The following is a 15,219-nucleotide window of genomic DNA, read 5'->3' as shown; positions in this document are numbered from 1 at the left end:
GAGGAAGTGGTTTGATACTCTGCTCTAAAAGTAGTTTTGATAACTGTGCACTCTGGAGTCCAATGTTAATTTAGGAATATAAGATCATATTGCAAATAAGAAATAGCAATAAATAATTTTATTTATTTGGAAAAAATTGCCTTGATTTCAATATCTATAACTTTGTGTTCATTTTTACTGTTTTGCTTTTTTATTTAATGTGATATGCTGTATATGTAATATTTCCCATAAAACAATTTGGTTTATTAATTTTTTGTCTTCACCATTAAGGAACTAGCTACACATAAAATAGCAAAGGGCAGAGGGGTGGTAAATGTCATCAAATGTATGGAATGTCTGGGAAGAATAAAATGGCTTTAAGGCAAAAATTTGAAACAAAAATCAAGATTCTTGAACAGGTTTATGAGCTCACTAGTGACATTGACAAACACAGAATCATAGAATATCCTGTTAGAAGAGGCCTAAAAGGACCATTGACTTCAGCTCCTTGACTTGCACAGGTCAATGCCAAGAATCGCAGACCATGTGCCTTACTAAGATGGTTTCAGAAATTATTGAGAATGCTTTCTTTCTGTGAAGCATGTGGAGAAAATTATAAAATGTGAGATAACCAGACCTGTGAGTTAAAAAACTATTGCAAAACTGGGCTATTCTTCCTAGAAAGCACTATAGAATTGTATCTACTACCTTTCACTATTCAGTTCCTAACCTTCTGGCACATTATTTTACTATCTGGGAGATGGTCAAGATTATATAAAGCTATTGCTTTCCATTTGAGACAAACTATGAACTCTCCTTACCCTCAGTAATTTACCTAATTTAATCCCAAATACTTTTTCCTTTTCCTCATGTAAGTTCCTTTGAGGTAAAGGAATTCACAAATCCAGGGAGACACATTTAGAAGTCTCACAAAAGATGAAACTGTCTACCACTTGAAAAACTGTTCTTCACAAATTTTTGAGACAAGGCCTTTCAGGAACAAATTTTATGATGTAAAAATATCTTTTGCAGTGTGCTGACTTACAGCATGTCTAGAGTAAAAAGGAGTTCTGTGCCAACTCATTCAGGATTTATGATGCAGTTCTGATTTTCTCAAGAGAATTTTACATTTTGTTTTGTTACAGTCAAGCGGGGGTCCTAAAGAAGAGAGAATTTAATTGAAAATATTTCTTAAAGTTAGAAAAACTACCAGCAGAATGTCTGGAAAGGAAATTTTCCTTCCCTCAACTTTTGTTGATACCTGAATTAATTAAAAAAAGAATACACAGAGATGATTTAGCATTTGTTGATATAAGTTTTCAAGTCTTGATAACAACCCAGTTCCCAATAGACTAAATAGGAAGAATCCTCATCATATACTGTATCTTCCATTGAATTCCATTTTTAGATGCTAGGGATTTTGTCTATATCTTCCTCAGGAGTCACAAATCATAAGTATTTATGACTTGCTGAAGAGAGTGGAAAGGATGATGATATAAAATATCAGTATATTGAAAAGATAACCTAACCTTAAAAAGAAGCCTTGAAACAGCAAATATGCAAACCAGGAAGAACAATAGTAATTTTGTCCCCATCTTGGACCATACAAGGCACCACCTCTGTCAAAAGAGGTTCTTTTTAAATGGAACATATAAAGATTTTAAAAAATATTTTTTTCCCCTAAGCAAATAAAGTAAAAACTAACTAAAGAGAAACATGAACATCAGGCAAACATGACACTATTAAGCTGAACTTATTAAGTGGTCCAAGTGACTACCTGTATGAGGAAAAAGCTTTAACAGAGAGCTGAGAACTGCTCTACAGGTCTCTCCAATGACTTGACATTGTTGAATCCAAGGAAACTGCAACACTTGCAGCAGCCAGTCTCAGTGTCAGGCTCTAGACAGTGGCTTGACACCAGTGTGAAGTCACTTCACCTCAGGCAATTTGCTTCTACACGGTGCTGGATGGCCAAGCAATGATGCTTCACCAAATTTTACTACTGAGGGCTTTTAGGCAGATATCAACACAAGTTACCAGTCAAATCAGTCCATGATGATATCGCAGTATATGATTCCAAAATGCTGAGGCATCATTGTTTAGTCACTTGTTGATCTGTGGCCAGTATCTAGGCTCACCATAGTCTGTTCTTTCTTTTCTTGCATCATTGGGCCTGGTTTATTATACCCAGGGCTTGTGTCTATTGTTCTCTCAGCCACAGCTCATTATAATCTATTATTAAACACATGGGGAAGGCAAGTACCCATGACAGGAGCTCTAACCTACTCAGACCTGACTCTGAGGAAAAAGAGAAAAGGCAGTGAAAGTTTTAGAGGTGCTCTGTTGGAGCATTTCAACACAAGGACTTGGACTTTCCTTGGTTGTGTCCTCTAGGGCGACAGGAAAAACGTACTTCTGCGTCTTCCATAATTAATAGGAATACTTTGTTCTGCAGACAGTGCATTGGGGGGAAAAAACCTAGAAATCGAATATCAAAACCAAACCTGCATGTTCCACTAATAATACCCATTAACACCTGGATAAACAAACACTTGGATAAAATACTCTTCATCCAAAAAAACCCCAATTCCAGTCGCTTTGTAAAATCTTAACGAAACAAGATGGAGGAGCACACTTTATAAAAGGAAATTATACCTTTTCCAGTTGAAATCTATAGGGAGGCAATGATATGGATTGCTGAACACATTGCAAAAGGTATGAGGCTTATGTTCCCAAGGCTGGGGCCTGCAGCTGCCCTTGACCTCTGGTGCCTCTGCTAGATCCTCCTCAGCCTGGGCCTGGGCACCATCTACTGAGGTACAGCAGCTACTGTCAGGAGCATGCTGATAAGACATTTGGTCAAGTAGATTTTGCTTCTCTTTTGTTTTTCATTAGGTTTTAGTGGAAAGAGTAATTTTTCTTGAGCAGCAAATCAAAAACATCAAAAAAAAATCAAAACATCCAGTGCTATAAAGCATTTGGGAAAACTGGCATTAGAGTTTTGCTTTGTCCTGACTCTAGCAAAAAAGGCATTAACAGTCTCAGTCAGATCATCTGGGGTAGACCAGGAGATACCAGGAGAAGAAAAGTGTCCTTTGTTTGGGATTTTTAAATTGAAGTCTGTACAAAGGATACTGGGAACTGCATAGTTTTACCTTATTGTGTTTAAATGCTTATTATCTGTGTATTATACAATTAGAAGATAAAACTTTCTCTGGAGAAAGACTTGTGTTTTGCACTGAGTTACCTCCAGGTAACTGTGATATGAACAAAGACTTTGCATGGTGTTGCTGCAGGGTGAAGGTTGTCCTGTGTCCTTCTGGCAGACTGCTGTCAATTGGGCTGTATCTCTGTTATTCCAGCATGTAAGGTTTTGCAACTAATATCCAGGAAAATCTCATTAGAGTCAGATAGTGAATTCTTGATTAAGCAAACACAGACTGTAGGCATGTTGCACTTTTACAGATGGACCATAGCTGAAGATAGTTCAGAAAATTACAGATGCTATGAAGGAATGAGGAGGAGTCACAGCACTGGAGTTCAAGGAGCATTTAGAGATGCTCTAAGGCACAGGTTGGGTTTCTTGGGACTGGCCTGAGCAGAACCAGGAGTTAGGCTTTGATTATACTTGTGGTTCTCTTCCAACTCAGAATGTTCTATGATTCTATGTCTCCTGTAACTCTTGAAAAATGAGGACATTCCAAAATCTGCTGAAGTCCCAATATTTAGAAAATGAAAAAATTATCTGTGTATCAGTTAGAGTAAGTTGGTTCTTACAGAAAATGTGACTTAATGTAACATTATCTGGCATCAATCCTCAGTTCAACCTATCCAGTATTTTGAAGTCTGTAGGTCAAAGTTATTTGAGGCCAACAGATTTCTCCTAATTTCTCTTGTTCTTTACCATGTCTAAATGAGTATACAGAGGAGAGGTAGTAGGGATATTGGAATTTTCAAAGAGAAACAAGTTTCTTGCTGCTACTTGTTGAACAAAGATGCTTAACTAAACAAGTGAATCTTCATCTGCATTTCTGAAGAAAAATAGAATTTCAAATTAATACTAAAATAGGAGAAAGAGTCACCTAAACCAAGTAACAGCCTGGAATACCTTGCCCAGAATCTAAGTGGGCTATTTTCCCCTCTAGAGATTGCGCCAAATGACATATTCTCTGTAAGGGATATGGATATTGCTAACACCCAATTCTAAAGCAGCTTGAAGACAGATTCAGCTTTGTGATGGACAAGAATTTGCGAGTATCTTTGGTTACTGTGGTGAAGAAGAAAGTAGACAAAGAGTAGGAGCTTTCCTGTTGAGCATAAACCAAGGAATAGTTTATGAGGTTGTTAAGACCCTATTATTTAGAGATGCCTCTGCCCAAATTAAGGTGCAAATGAGTTCATATTCTGCAGTCAATAACATGGATTTTATTTAACAGTAAATGTGTGGTAGAGAAATCAAAAAGATAGGGGGGAGGCAGAGAGAGGTCTCCTTTTTTTTTTCTTGACAGGAACATGCATATGAGTAGAAATCGTTGTCAGTCATCTAATTATATCAATTAATTGCTGGTGTGAATTGATTGCTGATGATTGGTGAGACAATAATTTATGAGTAAAATAAAATATTCTTGCAGAATTTCCTATAATTAAGAGACAGTAAGGCAACATATTTCCAACACAGTCATATGCAGTTTAGTACAATGTGAACCAAGAATGCAAGCAGTCTTCTAGCATTCATGCTAAAATATTAAAAAAAGGGTGAGGATGTCAGTGGTAGCTCCCTCATCATGAACTCTGAATATAATTATGGGGGAAAAAAAAGAGAAAAACATTTCCTTGATTCTTTGAAAAGATAGATATAAAGCTGGTCTCATAGCTGTAAATGGCATTGTTAAAATTATAAAGAAATTGTCTCTCTGATATTTCTTTTTACTTTTAAAGAATACTCAAAATTGTCAAGGCTGAAAAGAAAGCACACCCCAGTCACACAGAAACTGTAAAACAAGTCTGAAAAGAGAGTAAGAGAATTATATGTTCTCTAAGTAAACGTATGGGAAAGATACCAAAGCATGATCATTTCCAAGAGTGTGAAGTTGGAGTTTAGACCATTACAGCCCTAAAATAAAGTATTTTTATATATTTTGGTTGCTCTTAATTTCTGCTCCTGCTAGTGTCTGGTTTGGATGATTCAAGTGCTTTTATGTCTCTTTAGACTCCTGGTTCACTATTGGCAAGCAGAATTCAGAAATTTCCACTGTTTGTTCCTGTTCCTGAGTTTAGAAAGAACTAAAGCCACTTATGATTTTGCCAGCGTGAAATCTGGCTTGATGCCGAGTTTGATCTTCGGGCTTTGGTGCTTGTTTTTGTGTTGTAAAGCAGTAGGAAAGATGACTTGTTTAACACTCATCAGACAATTATGTGGTGAAGTCAACAGTCTAGAAATCTCAGTCCAGGAATTCAAACTATAATTCTGCTCTTTGTCCTCTACACTCTTGTCTCATGCACTCTGCTGTGCCATTCTATACTTCATATAATTTTCTGCCAAGAAAGAATAAATAATTAGATAAAATCATGTTCTAAGCACAGAACTCAGCTCCTGTTAGTAGCTGCAGTAAAAATTCAGTTCTTACTTGTTCATATTCTGTGTCTTTTGAAAGATGATTCTTTTTGAACACTGGTGTGCTTCTCTTATGAGGTTTATGTGTTCACTAGATAGAGCTTGACTCTCCCCTTGTAAATCTGCCTTAACCTCAAAAATGAGTCATTATTTACCTACATAAAATAATTTAAATTGCTCCAATAAAAGCAATAAAATTTCAATGTGAGACATAGGAAAATCCCACTAAAAATATCCTAAAACTCAGTATTTTGCTGAATCTTCTGGAAAGTAGCAACTCAGGATCTCAAATTACCTTTTGGACAGGAAGAATTTGAGCCTAGGCCCTCTATGTGATAGCTTGTTTTTCTAATTACTTTACTACTAGCATGTGAAAGATAGGCCAAAATATCTTCTAATGGGCTTGACCTGTATCACTTCAAGGCTGTTGCTGCATATGGGTGAATTCTGAGGAGGTACTTATCACATTTTATTAGATTTTTCTAACTAGTCAAATTAGGCTGTTTTCTGCTTACTATATTATTTTTATGCATGCTTGAGTGTATTTTGCTCTTCTGTGAGCTACTGTGATATCTAAGGAAAATGAGAAAACACTCCCTCTAGTGAACATTTAAAATTCCAGCTTTCAAACATATATATATATACATATATCTCTGGCATAATTCATAGCCTTGGTTTCCTGTCAAAAAAGCGGGACATTTTGATTTCCTGGAAACTACAACAATTAAAGTTTGGAGTCCTGGTAGAAACTAACTAGTTGAAACTCAAGGTCATTCGGTGACAGGTGAACAGATTAAACACTCCAGTGTCTGGAGCAAATGAAAGGTCACATTGAAATGTGCCACACAGACAGAATATTCTGAAAGGTTTTGTTCTCTCTCTCAGAACACAGAAACAGGATATTCAATGGCACAAAAATTTAACAAGCACAACTAATAATTTGCAAAATATAAATTTTGCATGAAACTATGGAGCCAAATAGATTTGATTTAAAATTGGGTAGACGATAAAGTACTGGTGGAATATTCTTCACTATTTACTAAAGTGAATCTCCATTAGAACTGTGAGGGTCTTGAGTGCTTGAACAGGCCTTAATGGTCCTGGCCTCCCTCACCTGGGGTGTTCACCCTCTGGAGACCACACCACTGGGGTCTCATATCCACTGGCTGAGAAGTCCCTTTTCTGTTCAGCGTTTTGCCTTGAGTCCCTGCCTGGGATGCCTTATCAGAATGCACGTTTCCAGTCCAGTCACAGCTTATGCTTGCCCCTGTTTATGGTCCCTCTTGATCCAGACTCTGACATGTCTGGACTTCTTCTTTTATGGAAGCACATATAAGTGAATTGATAGCAGCAGCAGCAGCACAACCACTTCACTTAAAACAAGTACTCTGGCAGGATCAGAAAGGGTTCACTGTTCATGAGCTCTCAAAGACAACGTGGATTTCCCTAAAAATGGATATGAAAGACATATTTCAGCTAATGTGATTTAGATTGGAATGTAAAAAGATCCATTACCTTGTTTCCTATAAAACTTAGAAATTAGAAATAGAAATACCAAACACTGTAAGATTTCACTCTTCAAATTACTTTTTTAATGATGGGTTTAATCAGGAGCTCCTGGTGGCTTGCTTGCAAAGAATATTGACAGATTTATAACTGCACTGTAGATGTAAGAAGAACTTAAAGGCTATGGTGAAAGGGTAGAATGGGATAAATAAGAAAGATATAGGATCTTCTTAAAGGAAGAAAGACAAGAAAAAGCACAAGAGACTTGAATTTCTCTGAGGTGCAAGACTTAATTTAGACAGATCTGCATTCATGAAAACAAAAGAAACTTTGAGGAAAACCCTGGCATGGGCCTGTATTTGCAATCACTGTACCTCCTAGCAAGTCTTAATTTACTCTAGTCTTACTTGTTATGTCACAGAAAAATAATGAGAACACCCTGCAGACTGATTATTGCTACACCTCATGCCTCGAGTAATTTATATTCTTTAATCCAATTAGATTTTGTTGGTTTTTTTTAAATTTCTATTATTCTTTTGTGAATATGAAGGTGCTTAAATTAGAGAACAATTAGGTGTTCTCATCCTCTTTCAGAGAACTTCTCATTTGTAGCTTCTGGTAAAGCTGTAGTTCCTAGATTTATTACTGCATAATTGAAATCCATTTATAAATTGCCATTACAGACTGCTTTATGAATTTTCTGTACAAGGCATAATACACCTTGAATATCTTCTACATATACAGTAAAATGTAAAAAAATTAATGTACATTTTTACCCCAAATTTTCAGAAAGAACACTGAAGAGTAATTTGATTATGTCTTCTTTGATATATTTAGTAGGTATTATATAAGTTTCATAAAGTTTCTATATTTGCTCAGAACTATCATTGCATTAAATAAACAACCAAAAATTGAGAGACATCGCATGTTTTCCAAGTAGATCTGTGTAACGATTTAACATAAAATATTTCCTAAAATACAATAAAACTAAGCTTTTAATAAAAATTTTGGGTATAAAATATAAAATTTGGGTATAAAATATATATTGATTTTAACAACATCAAGTTTTCATTTCCCTTACCATCAAAAATGAACAGTGTCTTTCATTCTGTTACAGAATTGATTCTCTGGTAACTAATATTCTTAATTTTTTGTTTAATGTTATTTTTAAAACACAGAAAAAGGAGGAGATGAGATGATAGTTTTATTTTTCTTGAAGTTCCACCACATCAAAATATTATTTCAGATAACAACTGAAATGGAAGAGAAACTGAAGTAGTTGTCCACATGGCAATTCTGTAAAATGTTCTGTAAATATTAAAATATTTCCATAGCAAAAGCTTTAACTGTACCTTTTTCCCATTAATTAGCTACTCCCAAGAAAAATCCCCAAACACAATTTCGCTTTTTTAGCTTATTTTGAAACATATTGCATACATTAAAAATACCTGTGCAGAGGGCTACAGATTCACAAAACCACCTTTACCCTTCACTTCCTAAAGCAGAAGTTCTAAATGCTCCTTCAAAATTATAACTATGCTGACATAATTATAAGAATGTTTCTCTCTCATCTTGAACTTGTTAGGCAAAGAATCTTAAATTATTAAATATTAGTTATTTATACTTTATTTACAGCATTCAAAAATCAAAAATATTTCTACTGTTTTATTCTACTTGAGGTGAGGAATTTGAAGGGGAAGATAATGTTTCCTTATGAGTCACCAAGCATGTGAATATCGGAGCAGCTTCACTCTAGAGTGAGGCAGGCAGGGACATAAAAGCAGTCTTTGGGAGCCTGAAGCAAGATTTAGACCTGAGTTCAAAGTATGTTGACTTATCTGATGCAGAGAGAATGTTCAAAGTCAAGTCTCTGAGCTGTAAAAAAGGAGTAAAAACATTCCTTGTATGCACTGCAAGGACTACTGGTATCTATTGCCACCCAAGAGCCTGGGCCACTCTTGCATGAAAGCAGGAGGTAATGTCTTCATTTCTTCCCCATGTAAAAGCCTGGCATTTAATTTACCTTACACAACACTGCTGTGTTTCCTACTGACAGGTCTATCTTCTAATTTTGACTGACTTGGGATACCCCGATTCAATGCAGTGTAAGCCACGGTACCAAGTGTATCTATGTGACCACAGATAATTTATAAACACTTAAGATAATCCTCAAAACATCATATCATAACTGAAGACATATCATGATTATGTATCTCAGGATGGGGCAAGAAAGAAATGGAGATGTTTCCACAAGCAAAATTAACTTGGGACATAGACATTTTAGTATCTAGGTCTGAAAACTATCAGTAATGATAGTGTATGTGAGGAAGTTAGGTGACTAGTTTTATAATATGCTCATGAAGGCTCTGAGAATATCTGACATTTTATGGTCTAACATATGCACACATCAAAAATGAGAGAGTGCAGTAAGAACACATAAAAATATTGGTATTTTGAAATTACATTAAGGGTCATTTAAAAGGTTTTGGGGTTTTTGTTATTTGTGGGGTTTTTGTTTACTGGGATAAACAGCAGTTTTGACACTAGCTCTAGTGACTTCTTTTAGTCATTACAGTCATATACCAGCAGTTCTTTTTGATTTATGGACAAATTCCATGTGATATACAGCCCCACAATATTTCAGAGACACATAGGAGCAACAGAATGTTGAAAATTATGTCCACTTATACACATCTGAAATTATTATTCCCCTCCCTCCTTCCCCTAAAACTTGGATAGGACACCTGGAAATTGAATTTAAGTGTAAACTCCAGCTATTAAATTGGGCTAATCTCTTACCCAGAGTCATAAAGCCAAATACTGTTCTACTGACTTCACTGACTTCTTTTTGTAGTTTGAACTTTAATTTCATTTGATTTCACTAAGTCCAAAGAATAAAAATCTACACTACTTTGGTAGTGTCAAAGTAATTTGGTATAAATTATTATTTTCCTTTTTTCATATTGATTGATTATTTTTCCTTTTCATATTGAGTTGATTCATGTATCTTTTTATAGGTTCCCACAAGAGATGTATATTTAGTAGGGTTATTTATTAATAATCACTATGGTCAAGATTATAAATTTGTTAATTTGGATTTTTTAAATTTTGGGGCTTTGGGGTTTTTTTGGGTTTTTTTTGTTTTTTTTGGTTTTTCTTTCCTTCTTTTTTTAGATATTTGGTAGTATAGAAGAGGAACTATGGGATAATTAAAGAAAAAGAAAAAAAAACAAATTGGGAGTAAAGAAACATTTTTCACTGAAGTGATCAGCCTGCCACTAGAACATGTAATAATGTAAAAATATTACTTTTTCTCTATCTTTTTTATTCAAATCCACTGTGATCAGGTTTTACTATTATTCTTTTTCTGGTACAACATATTTATTTACAAATATAAACAACTGTTCAGTCATAAATGTACTAGAAAAATTGTACTCACTGCATTTTCATTTAAGAAAAATGGCACGAAAGCTTCCATTCCTGTCTTATAAGGATTCATTTCTATAAGATCAGAATATCAAGGAGAGAAAATTCATGCATAATTTGCTTTTCATGAACAACATTCAAAACTTACCAAGCTCTTTTCTTATAAAATCTATTTTGCATGATTATGTTTAAGCCCTACTGTCCTAGATCAATGAAAAAACTATTCAAAAACTTTTGTATTTCTTGTCTCATAAGGAAACACTGCCCGCTTTCTCAGAGAACTGGCTGTTTCCTTGCTGCTTACTGTGGTGTTGGTCCCTGTAGTGGAAGGAAGCTGTTATAAGGGCTATCAGAGACAGCATGAATCAAGACTTAGAGGATACTGTACTAAGAATGACATTAAAGTCAGGGTAAGAATGCAATGATAGTCAAAGGATGTTGTACTTCTGCTAAAGGTTTCTGTCAAAGAACACTGTCAGTGAAACAACCAAAATATAGGAACATATTTCTTTCATTTTTTTTCGAGGTAAATTAAAAATTAGCTAGGTATCTCTTCCTTTACACTGAATGTATGAATTTAAGCTATTTAAACTTTTAAGTAGATAGGAAAAAAAATAAGGATTTTTTTTTCATGAACAGACTACCCACACACGTACCTGTTACCTGTCCATACAAAATCATATACTCACTTTGCTTTGCCATGGCTTATCAACCTACAAATGAAAATTTCATAGACAACAGAAAAAAATGCTAGTGGATGAAATATTTTCAAATTGAACTTCTCCAAACCAGATTAAAACTCTAAAACTGAGGTTAAAAAAAAGCTTCACCATTTTGATAAGGAGAAGAAAGTCATTACTATAGTGTGATGGATTGGCATATTGCTCAGGAATTTGGAAAAGGAGCTTGAAAGAAAATTCATGTGACTTCAAAAGCTATTTGCCTCTCTTTGAACTTGCTAGAAACTAATTCACAAGGTTTCTGAATGGCTGCAAAAAGAAAGTCTTGAACTTTTATTGGACTTTCTCAAATTTTGCAAGGCGTAATTCCAATACCTAAATAAAGCAAACATCTAGCCAATTTATAGGAAACCCCTTAAACTTACAGTAATTAATATACAGAATGAAACAATTACAGAATGCACAAATATTAAACCTTCCATATATTTCCATAGGCATTCTATTTGCTTTATAGTAAGTAGTTTCATATATGTATCTTCCTTTCATTAAATTTTCATGTGAATTTACAATTTTGTATATTATGCCAACAAACAGATGACAGAAAATGAAAACAGAAAATGAAAAATATTAAAAAACCCAAAGCATTTGAAAATCAAGTGGAAGACAACAGAAAAATAATAGTACTCAGATATGTCAGGAAGAGTTTTTGACAAATAAGCTTAATCAATTTTTGACATTTTAACTGGTCTTGTCTGTCAAAGAAAAGTGACAGATGCCCAGTCTTGTCTTGAATAAAACTTCTGATATTCAGGTAAGTTTGAGAATCATTTATGAGAAACTATAGTGCAGCTCTTTGGAGCCATTTTTAAAGTTTTACTGGAGATTTAGAAAAACTCAAGGATTTATGGTCTAGTTCTTAGTCTGGTAATAAATGATTTTTTAAATAATCTGGCCAATAGAATAGAGAGTTCTGGACTAAATTTGGATGATATCAAACTTTGGGACAATTTTTGTGGGCTGAAATAGAAGGCTAGAAATCTTAAGAAAAATATATCAGAAATAGGTTTAAAGCTAACAAACAAAACAACAAACAAAGTCCCTTATTTTACTTAGGACAGCTACACCATATGAATGGAGGAATATTAAAATGTGCCTAGACTATATAGTAAATGAACAACTGTGTAGGAGCTCTGCAGAAAGGTTTCAGAGAGCTAAACATGAATCAAAATCACAGTAATGCTTAAAACAGTACTATGCCTCATATTATGTTGCATGAATAGAAGAACAGGCAGTAATAGTTACTAACATTATCCTTCTGATTTACTCGGCATCACTAAAATTTCTCTAGGACCACTGGTTACTGACAAAGTTCAGAAAAATTGGGATAGATATGGAGGCACTCTTGAGCAGGAGAAAGAGAAGAGAGACTTAATCATGCTTTTAGCAAAGTTTTGCCAAGCAAAATGGAGTAGGTTTTTGGAGAATTTTTTCATTTTCTGTGAGGTATAGAGCAAGAAAAACTGGACACAAATTGTAGCAAGGATGTCAAGTTAGACACTGGAGAAATTTTTCTATCACTAAGGATAGCAAGAAATGCAATAAATTGCCTGGGGAGGCTGTGGATTTCTCTGTCATTAAAACCTTTTAGAACAGGTGGTGAGTATCTGACAGAAGTGATGTAGCAATGACTGATTCTCTCTTGGGACAGAAGGATAGAGTAAATGACCCCTTAAAGTTCTCTCAGCTTCTTCTGCCATTTTTTCTTTTGAGATCTAAAATATTTTACATTATTTTTCTATGCACTTTGATTACTGAAACTGTTCACTATGATCTCTATGTTACCTGCCAGTATCACCTTGCCACAGAGTGTTCTCCTCTTCCTGAAGACAAAGAAGTAGATATTTATTTTCCCCAAAGGTATTGGATAGATTAAGAGATATGTAGGACTATGTCAGGTCAACTAACGCTTCTCTATCAGACAACTTTTGTCACACCGAGACCAAGGAAAGGAAGAATGTACACTTGATTTTAAAAAGCATGCTGTAAGCAAGCTTTCAAAATTTATGGGATTTCAGAAAGCGCATAAGTGTTATAATCCAGCATAAATGTTTATAGCAATTATTTCAGTTGACCTTTAAAGGTGAGAAGTGTCTGTATACCTTTTTCCATAGGAATTGTTTTCTGTTGTATTCACATTTAGTCAAAGGAGAAAAGAATGAGTCTTAAAATACAGAGCAAAACCCACTTAAATACAAATTCAGCAAATGTATTCCAGTTGAAAAGTGGATTTGGAAGTAAAGATAAGTTTTGGAGATAGAAAAGTATATTTTGCATCAATGGACATTGACTGAACACTTAAGCAATTTATACTTCATCTTCTATGTTTGATGAATTCTGATCAGATTTTTCATGTTAATTTACTTCTTACCTGGTGCTTAACTCAAAATCTCCAAATGAAATTTTGGTTTGATATGTTGCTTTTCAAGGGAAATATTGTGAAACATGAGGTTTGTTAGATCTCCTTATTTTTTTTTAAATTGACATGAGATAGAGAAATTTTGAATTGCAATGTATAAATATTGCAGTATTTTACTGTTCACTGTTTCAGTAAGCAGAGAAAAAAATAATAATTTTCAAAGTAAAATTTATTTTGGCATTTAGTAAGAAAACACAGTAATTGGACTAAGTTTTCCCATGGTTAGAAAGTCTCAGAGACCAAGTGTGTTTGTGAATACTACAGCCATTTTCCATTTGATATCCTAATTTTCATAAATAATTAACACATCACCCAAAACTATTCAAATTAGACATATAGCAGCTTTTTCCTTCTTTTTTTTCTCTCTCTATATATAGCCCAAAGGGGACTAAACTGATGATGGAGCAGAGTGGAGCCATGGCCAGGCTCTGCCAAAACCCTTGCAGAAGAGACAACTCAGTGGTACTTTCCAGCTGATAAACCACCCAGCAGCTGAAAACCAAGGGAGGTGAAGGAAGGTGCCCTGCTGTTGCATCAGCAACAAAATCTTGGAATGACCCTTGTCCCCATCCCAAGGTTAGCTCGGCTACTATCCTGAGATATCCACCCCCAAGATACTAGTAAGATGTATGACTAAAGTCACCCAAGCTCCACCTAAATGTAAAGAAATAGTGTAAAAGTAATATAAAAATGGGGAGAAGTGGGGGAAGACTCCGGCATAATTTCTGGGATCAGTTGAGGGGCTGAACCTGTCTTCTCCCCCATAGAAATCCTTTCTGGGGTAAGAACTGTGTTTTTTGCATGCTGAATGATTCTCTTCAGCCAGCTTTTATTAGGGAGTAGAGTTTGTTAGTATACTGCCTTGAATTAGTATTACCTTGAATATATATTTGCGGTCAGATACTATCAATGGTAAATCTTGGACCTTAAATTCTCACAGTTTCACTAATAAAGAGTCTTATTCTGTAAACTGTTAATGTGAGTATTTCAAGGGTGTTGACAGTCACTGACAGTGGATAAAGGTGTGGAGACCCAGGAGGGGTTTTTGTATTTGGCGCGTGACCCTGAATAAGACATTTGAATTGCTCTCCAATCCAGTGGGACTGTTCACTGAGGGGTTTTTATAATGACATACTGACAGACTGATTGGGCTCAAGGGTCTTGGCTTTCCTGGGGTGCTGACAGACTGATCAAACACAAAATGTTTGAGAAAATCTCTCCTTTTCGCAACACAGAGACTAACAGAATAAAATATCAGGTAATTAAGAATCAGGAAATGCAAATGACAGTGGATTTGTATAAATAAATAGTATAACACTTTCGAGTTAGAAAAAGGAAGTGTGATCTTTCTACACAACATTAAAAATTGTATTTTCAAATTCCTGCATCTAAATGCCACCACAAAGAGATCAGTCTGAAGAATATCATACTTATCCTATTATATCAACTGCATTTGTATCAAACAAACATACTTAGAAAAATTCCCATTACAAGGGTTAAAAAGATCTACAGCTGTCAACAAATAATAAGTAAGAATA

This window comes from Cinclus cinclus, chromosome 1 (assembly GCF_963662255.1).
Source record: "Cinclus cinclus chromosome 1, bCinCin1.1, whole genome shotgun sequence".
Lineage (NCBI taxonomy): Eukaryota > Metazoa > Chordata > Aves > Passeriformes > Cinclidae > Cinclus > Cinclus cinclus.
The sequence above is the reverse complement of the archived record's forward strand: the minus strand, read 5'-3'. Positions refer to the sequence as shown.